The sequence below is a fragment of the Suricata suricatta genome, chromosome 14, assembly GCF_006229205.1.
Source record: "Suricata suricatta isolate VVHF042 chromosome 14, meerkat_22Aug2017_6uvM2_HiC, whole genome shotgun sequence".
NCBI lineage: Eukaryota > Metazoa > Chordata > Mammalia > Carnivora > Herpestidae > Suricata > Suricata suricatta.
Window position 1 is genome coordinate 2,294,986 of NC_043713.1, and position 6,948 is coordinate 2,301,933.

The 6,948-nt window shown below is 41.4% G+C and overlaps 1 long non-coding RNA gene across 2 annotated transcripts in view; it reads left to right on the plus strand.

Moving 5' to 3' along the window:
• Nucleotides 1-6,569, plus strand: part of LOC115277883 — a 7,162-nt gene extending 593 nt beyond the window's left edge. For both annotated transcript variants that reach the window (XR_003902558.1, XR_003902559.1), the window contains one exon: nt 5,589-6,569. This is a non-coding gene — a long non-coding RNA (uncharacterized LOC115277883). The remainder of the gene's footprint in view (nt 1-5,588) is intronic.
• Nucleotides 6,570-6,948: the final 379 nt, after the last annotated feature.

Genomic DNA, 6,948 nt, shown 5'->3' on the forward strand with positions numbered 1-6,948 from the left:
GAATTCACAAACCAGGGGGTTGGACAGGCGAGAGGACAGGCGAGACCTTCCCAGACGTCACTAATGTGTCACTAATGTTTCCGTTGTCTGATGTACTGCATTAAAATTTACAGTTTGAGATGCGTTGATCTTTCATTTCTGTTGCTGCTCATGCTAACATCCACAGACTGACACGGTAACAGGACAACGGAGTGAGGGGACATGATCACAAGTGAGCCCCAGAGAGTAGCCCAAGAGTCTTGGTATCCTCAGGAAAATTAGCTTAAAGCAGGAAATGATGATCTGCTGCATTCAAGGTATTAGGAGACAATACAAAGGGAAAAGGACCTGTCCTCCCTCCAAAACCTGGGAGCCGTGGAGCACAGAGGGATACAAGTCACTGGAGAAACTTCAGAAGGACAAGGAAGTTACAGTTAGGTAAGGAAATAGGAAAGATGCTCTTAACCTGGGATTCCCAGGGAGAGGCAACGGGGTAAAAAAAAGGGAAAGAAGGGAAAAAAAGAAAACCTGAAGAGTTTTTAGTCATGTGCCTTGTGTATGTTCACTTTTGTTTACATACATTTATCCAAATCCTGAAAACCCGAAGCGGATAATCCTACTTGAGAAGAAACAAGCTCAGAGAGGTTATCTAACCACATCAGCCAGCCAATGAATGGCAAACAGACCTTAATATCTGCTGTTTTTAACATTTTAGTGTTTTTGCATAATCCTACAAATACCATTTGACAGGTGATCCTGAGGTTCAGGGGGGTTAAGTAATTTGATCAAGGGAACTTGCCTGTCAGCAAGTCCAAGGTGCAAACCAAATCTCACAGGTTCATCCCACGTTCACAGCCGCACCAAGGCGGAAACACACCTAAGGTGAAACAAAATATGACAGTATTAGCATATACATATCAGGGCTAGTGTAGGTGTAAGGCTGAGAACAGATTGGAGGCAGATCATAAGAATTGGTGAATCATCTTGGATGATGACGTCTATAAATGCATACCTGATTTGTTCCAAAGAGGATTTGAAGCACAGGAAAATACCAATGAGATGAGAGTAAAGGACGAAAGGAAATCAAAGGCAGTAAGTGCTTAAACTAAAAGGTGAATAGGAAATTGAACTCCAGGTTTCTTAGCCCAAGAAGTAGACATGATTAGTTACAAGAGTCTTCTGCATCCATAAACGAATAATCACTGTATCCCTCTGTAGTTTCCCAGGACTGTTTCTTTCCATCCATATGCACACACGACATACTTGCGAACAGAGACCATTTTACTTCTTCACTTATGACTTGGATGCCTTTTATTTCTTTTTCTTGCCTAATTGCTCTGGCTAGGACTTCCAGCACAATGTTAGATAGGCGTGCTGAGTGGACATCCTTGTCTTATTCCTGATCTTAGAGGGCAAGCTTTGAACATTTCCTCACTAACTACAAGGTGAGCTGTGGGTTTGTCATATATGGCCTAAGGTCCATTCTTTCCATACCCAATTTGTTGAGAGTTTTTGTCATGAAAGGATGTTGAGTTTTGTCAAGCACTTTTTCTTCATCTCCCGAGATGAATATAAATCATTTCTCTGTTAATGTGGTATATCACATTGGTTTGCTTTCCAAGGATAAGTTACATTTTTCATGGTTTATAGTACTTTCAATGTACTGAATTCAGTTTGCTAGCATTTTACTGAAAATGTTTGCATTTATATTCATCAGGGATATTGGCCTATAGTTTTGTTTTCTTTTGGTTTGCTTTCTTGTAGTATTCTTACCTGGCTTTGGCATTCAGCTACCCTCGCCTCATAAAATGAGTTTGAGACTATTCCTTCTCTTCAATTTTTTGGAAGAGTTTGAGAAAGATTGGTATGATTCTTTAATGTTTGGTAGAACTCACTGGTGAAACTATTGGGCTTTTCTTTGGTGGGAGACTTTTTGAGAGAGAGAGATCAGGAGAGGGGCAGAGGAAGAGAGAGAATCCCAAGCAGACTCTCCACCCAGCCTGGAGCCAGATGCAGGATTCAGTCCCAGAACCGTGAGATCATGACCTAGGCCAAAGTCAAGAGTCAGACGCTCAACCGACTGAGCCATCCAAGCGCCCAATCTTTGGTGGGAGACTTTTTTTTTTTTAATAGATTTACTCTCCTTATTCATTGTTCTGTTCGAATTTTCTATTTTCTTCATGATTCAGTCTTGGTAGGCTGTATGTAGGTTAGGTCTCTAGACTCATCCTCCTGGATGTCTCAGAGGGTTCCATGGAAGGCTGCTCTTTTATTCCATCTCAGTTTTAAATTGATAGCTATAGAGACACAAAAAGGGGGGACATGAAACGTATGCTCCCCAGAACCTCCACACCAGCCACAGCCAGAGAACAGGACCCGGAGCCTGGAAGACTCAGGGTCTCCTCCCTGAGGGTGTCCTCGACCTGCAGGTGTCTGCTCTCCTGATGCTGCCGCCTTGATGATTGTACCGACTTTTCAGATGGCTTTAAATCAATCTGTTGGTCAGCTGGTCCAGCTTTTCTACTTTCTCTTAGAATTTTTCCAAATTTCTTCCATGGCTTGTGCCCTGGCTCAGGTTGGGTTTGTGAGATTCATCGGCGCTGATGTACATAGCTGGAGTTCATTTATTTTCCCTGTTGGGCAGCATCTCATCGTAAGACACTGCCACAGTTTATCCATTCAGTCCATTGTTGACAGACTTTGGGGTAACATCAAGTTGTTTTTCTGCTTGTTTTTATGAATATGCTGCTGTGACTATTCTTGCCCTTGCCTTCTGGTGTTGAGGTTTTGTTTTTTGTTTTTTTTAATACAGGATGAAAAATATTTATTTTTTGCTTTCAATTTGCTCCATGTCAGCTAAGTTTACTTCCTTCTACTTTGCCACATATTTTTGGACTGACATTTTTTTATCCTTCTGTTTTTTCCCTTTTGCTAGTTTGAAAATTATATTCTCTATTAAGAGTAACCTAGAAACTTCAAGATGATAATTATGAGAGAAGAATGTTATTCAACATCCTTACTCCTCTCCTAATTCATATACTATTGTTTTTTGGCGTTTTCATTCTATTCTAAGATAGATATTAGTGTTTTATTTAGTCTAATTTGTGTACATTACTTACATATATTCTAAGTGTTTTGTCGTCTGCATTCCTCCTCACACCTCCAGACTTCATCTCCTGTTGGTCTCATATACACACTTGACGATTTCACTTAGTGAATACAACTAGCAACAAGCACCCTTATCATTTTTTGTTTACCTGAAAATGTATTTTGTCTTCCTTCTTTTAAGATACTTTTTCTGGTTAAATAATTCTAGGTTGAACAATTCTTTTCTTTAAATCCACTGAAAATATTTGTCAGTTATGAGTCTTCTTTCTTTTGCAGTAGCCCCCACCCCAACTGGAAGCTTCTGTGACCTTCTCTCAGCCATTAGTGCCCTCCGTGTTCATTAAGGTGTGCCTACGTGTGAATTCTTTTCATTTACGCGTTCAGGGATTCCCTAGGAATTCCCAGGGATCATCTCTACAGAGAGGCCCCAGGTCCCTTCTTTCTCTCTGTCTTGGAGCTCCAGCCGGACGTACGGCAGGCTTTCTCCTGCCCATTTTCCTTTACTCTCCTTTCGTAGTTTCTCTTTCTCTGCCCCACACCTTGGATGTCCCGTATTTTAAGATGTATTTTGCAATTCACCAATTTTATCTTCTGCTATGTCTTCAGTTAAACCTATCCATTGAGTTTGATCATTCAATTATGTTTTATCTTTTATAATTTGGTTATTTTTCTAATCTACTTGGTAAGCATTTCCAACTTTTTAATGACAAAATTATCAAACATACAAAATGTCTGAAAAATAGTGCAATGAACGCATATACTGGACACTTAAACAGTGTTAATATTTTTGCCATATCTGCTTTATTTTTCTAATGTCTTTTGTTTTTCTGTGTGTGTGGTTTTTGTTTGTTATTTTGATTTTGCCAGATTATTTGAAATAACTGCAGATCATTTTACGCCTAACTATGCCAGCATGAGTCTCTTAAGAACTCATGTATTTCTTTACATATCGACAATATCGTTACTATACCTAAGAAAAGGACCAATAATCTCCTGATATCTTTACTATCCAGTTCAGATTCAAAGACTCCCAACTATTTCTAAAGCTTATTATTTTCCCAATCAAATCCAATAAGGACTCATGTCTTAAATTCTTATTGTGCCTCATTTTATTTTTAATAGCTTTGTTGGAATATAATTGACATACAACGAGCCGCACATACGAAAGGGTAAAGTGTGGTAAATTTGGACACATGTGTGCAAACGTGAAATCCTCAGTACAATCAAGATGTGAACGTACCCTGTCACCTGAACACTTTGTTTCCCCTTGCGCTCGCCTCCTCCCTGATCCCCAATTTCCAGGCACCAACTGACATTTCTGTCACTGGAATTAGATTGCATTTCTAGAGTTTTATATAAATGGAAGCATACAGTATGTATTCTTTTTGCCAACTTCTTTCACTCACAATAATTACTTTAAGATTGACCCATGTGTTGTAGGAATCAATAGTTCATTCCTTTCTATTGCTAAATAGTATTTATTTTCTTATTGATGTAATTTACATCAATTCATTTCAGGTGTATAATATAATTCTATAAAATTGTATATATTGCAAAATGATCCAGATAAGTCTAGTTAACATCCATCACCACACAGAGTTACAATTTTTTTCCTTTGGTGAGAATTTTCCAATATGGAGCCTTTTTTTCTTTTCTTTTCTGGCTTTATTGCCCTGGCCCGAACTACTTTTTTTTTAAGTTTGTTTTTAAAGTTTTTTTAATGCTTATTTATTTTTGAGAGAGAGACAGACAGAGCACAAGCAGGGGAGGGCAGAGAGAGAGGGAGACACAGTATCTGAAGCAGGCTCTATGCTGTCAGCACAGAGCCTGATGCAAGGCTCGAACTCAAAGACCGCAAGATCATGACCTGAACTGGCATCAGATGCTTAACTGACTGAGCCACCCAGGTGCCCTGTGCACTGGCCAGAACTTTAAAACTAACTGTAATACTAATGGATGAATGTCATAATAGCAATTATCTTTTTCCTCCCTGATATGAAGGGGAAAGATTTCAGTATGTTGCTATTAATTAGGATATTAGCCAGAAGTTTTCTATAGTTGTCCTTTATCATATTAAGGACATTGCCCTGTTTTCCTAGATGGTGAGCGTTTCCATCATGACTGAATGTTGTTCACTAACATTTTGTTATGAATTTTTGCATCTGTGTTCATGAGGGATATCAGTCTATGGTTCTTTTGTTTTTGTTTTTATTCCTGGTATGTGCTTTTCTAGTCTTGGTATCTAGTTAATACTAGTCTCCTAATATGAATTATGAAGTGTTCCTTTCTCTGGAATTTTATGGAAGAGGTTAGCATTAGCACACTTTTCACGTTTTATAATGTTTGAGCATTCCAATTTGCTTCTGTTGTTTTTTTCCCTTAGCTCCCAAGAATTAAACACCAGCAGACAGGATTCAAGCTAAGGGCAATGAGGAAGAAAAAAAAAAATTGGGCTTCAGTCATTTGCAGCCAGGCACGTTTACATGTTTAATCTCTTTTAGCTGCCCCAGGTGTCGAAGTGTGCATGAGGACCCCAGTTCTACTAGTCTTTCGAAAGACGTTAAGTAAGGTGCCTAAGTCAACACAGCATTGGAAGTCAGGTGGAAGGCAGGTCTCTATGTCTCCAGAGCCTGCAAACTGAAGTGTATGCGTAGTGGTTGGAGAAACTAAGATCTGGGGGTGTGAATTCAACATCACTCCAGAGTCGCCTGCCTGCGCGGACGGCACATTGAACCAGACTCTGAAATCCCCCTGGGGCCGAAGCTGCCCGCAGTCGCTCCAGGAATAAGTGGACTTACTGTGGCACCTGCGGAAATGGAACTAACATGGTGATTGAACCAACAACAACAATAATACACAATCAGAAGACGGATAAGATGATTGGAGTCCGAGGGGCAGTCCTGGTGATACCATCTACGGCCTAACAGCATGTTTGCAAAAGCACAGTCAGCTGGTATGAAATCAGGATGTTCCAACATTCAAATAAGAAAGCAAGAGATGGAGAGAATGCGGCTTCATGAGGACACAGAACAAGTCGGCGGTGGCGACGGGGCACAGAGGAGGGAGAACAAAGTCGGCCGGCGGTGAGGGAACACCACCAGAGGGCGCAACAATCGTGAGTGAGGACAGGCTCCTGAGTGAGAGATGGCTTTGTTCCTCTCGCGCCCACCTGCCGTCTTGTGCCTTCAGGTTCCGCTGGACGCGCCCGGCGCAAGGCCTGCCTCTTCCGCCACAGGACACCGCCACGCCGTGTCCACCAAAGTACTGAGTGAGGAAAGTGGGGGGCGTGAGGGGCTCACCTACCAGAAAACGAACGCGGTGTTGGAAAGAGAATGCAGATTTTAGGTTCTTTATGCCAAGGACTCCTTATCACAGTGATAAAAACCGTATAAACTAACAGATTCAGTGGTGAAAATGCCAAAGAAAGAATAAGGTAAAACATTAAAATTCTGAATAAAATTTTCAGATTGTCCTACTAATAAGGACAGTGGCACATTTCATTTCAATTTGAGGGCGCTCAGAAACTTTGCAGTCTTCCTAATAGGTATTTATCCCCTTTCTCCAAAATGCCTCGCCTGTGCCGTCACATGATCCTTATGATTCCACTTGAGGGGGCAAGGGGGGACGCTCCTTTCCATACATGAGGACACTGAGGCCCAAGGGGGTGAAGTCACTTTCTTGCTCAAGGTCCCTGGAAGGAAATAGCAGAGCTGTTCTCCAGACACCTTCAGATGTGCCCCACACCCGCCCCGGCTCTGTCCCTGTTTATGCCCCACGCCCCACACCGGCACCTGTCAGCACCGACCCCGTGAAATTCCACACAAACGCTACAATGGCTCGGGCTGCTAGCCTTCAGCCACA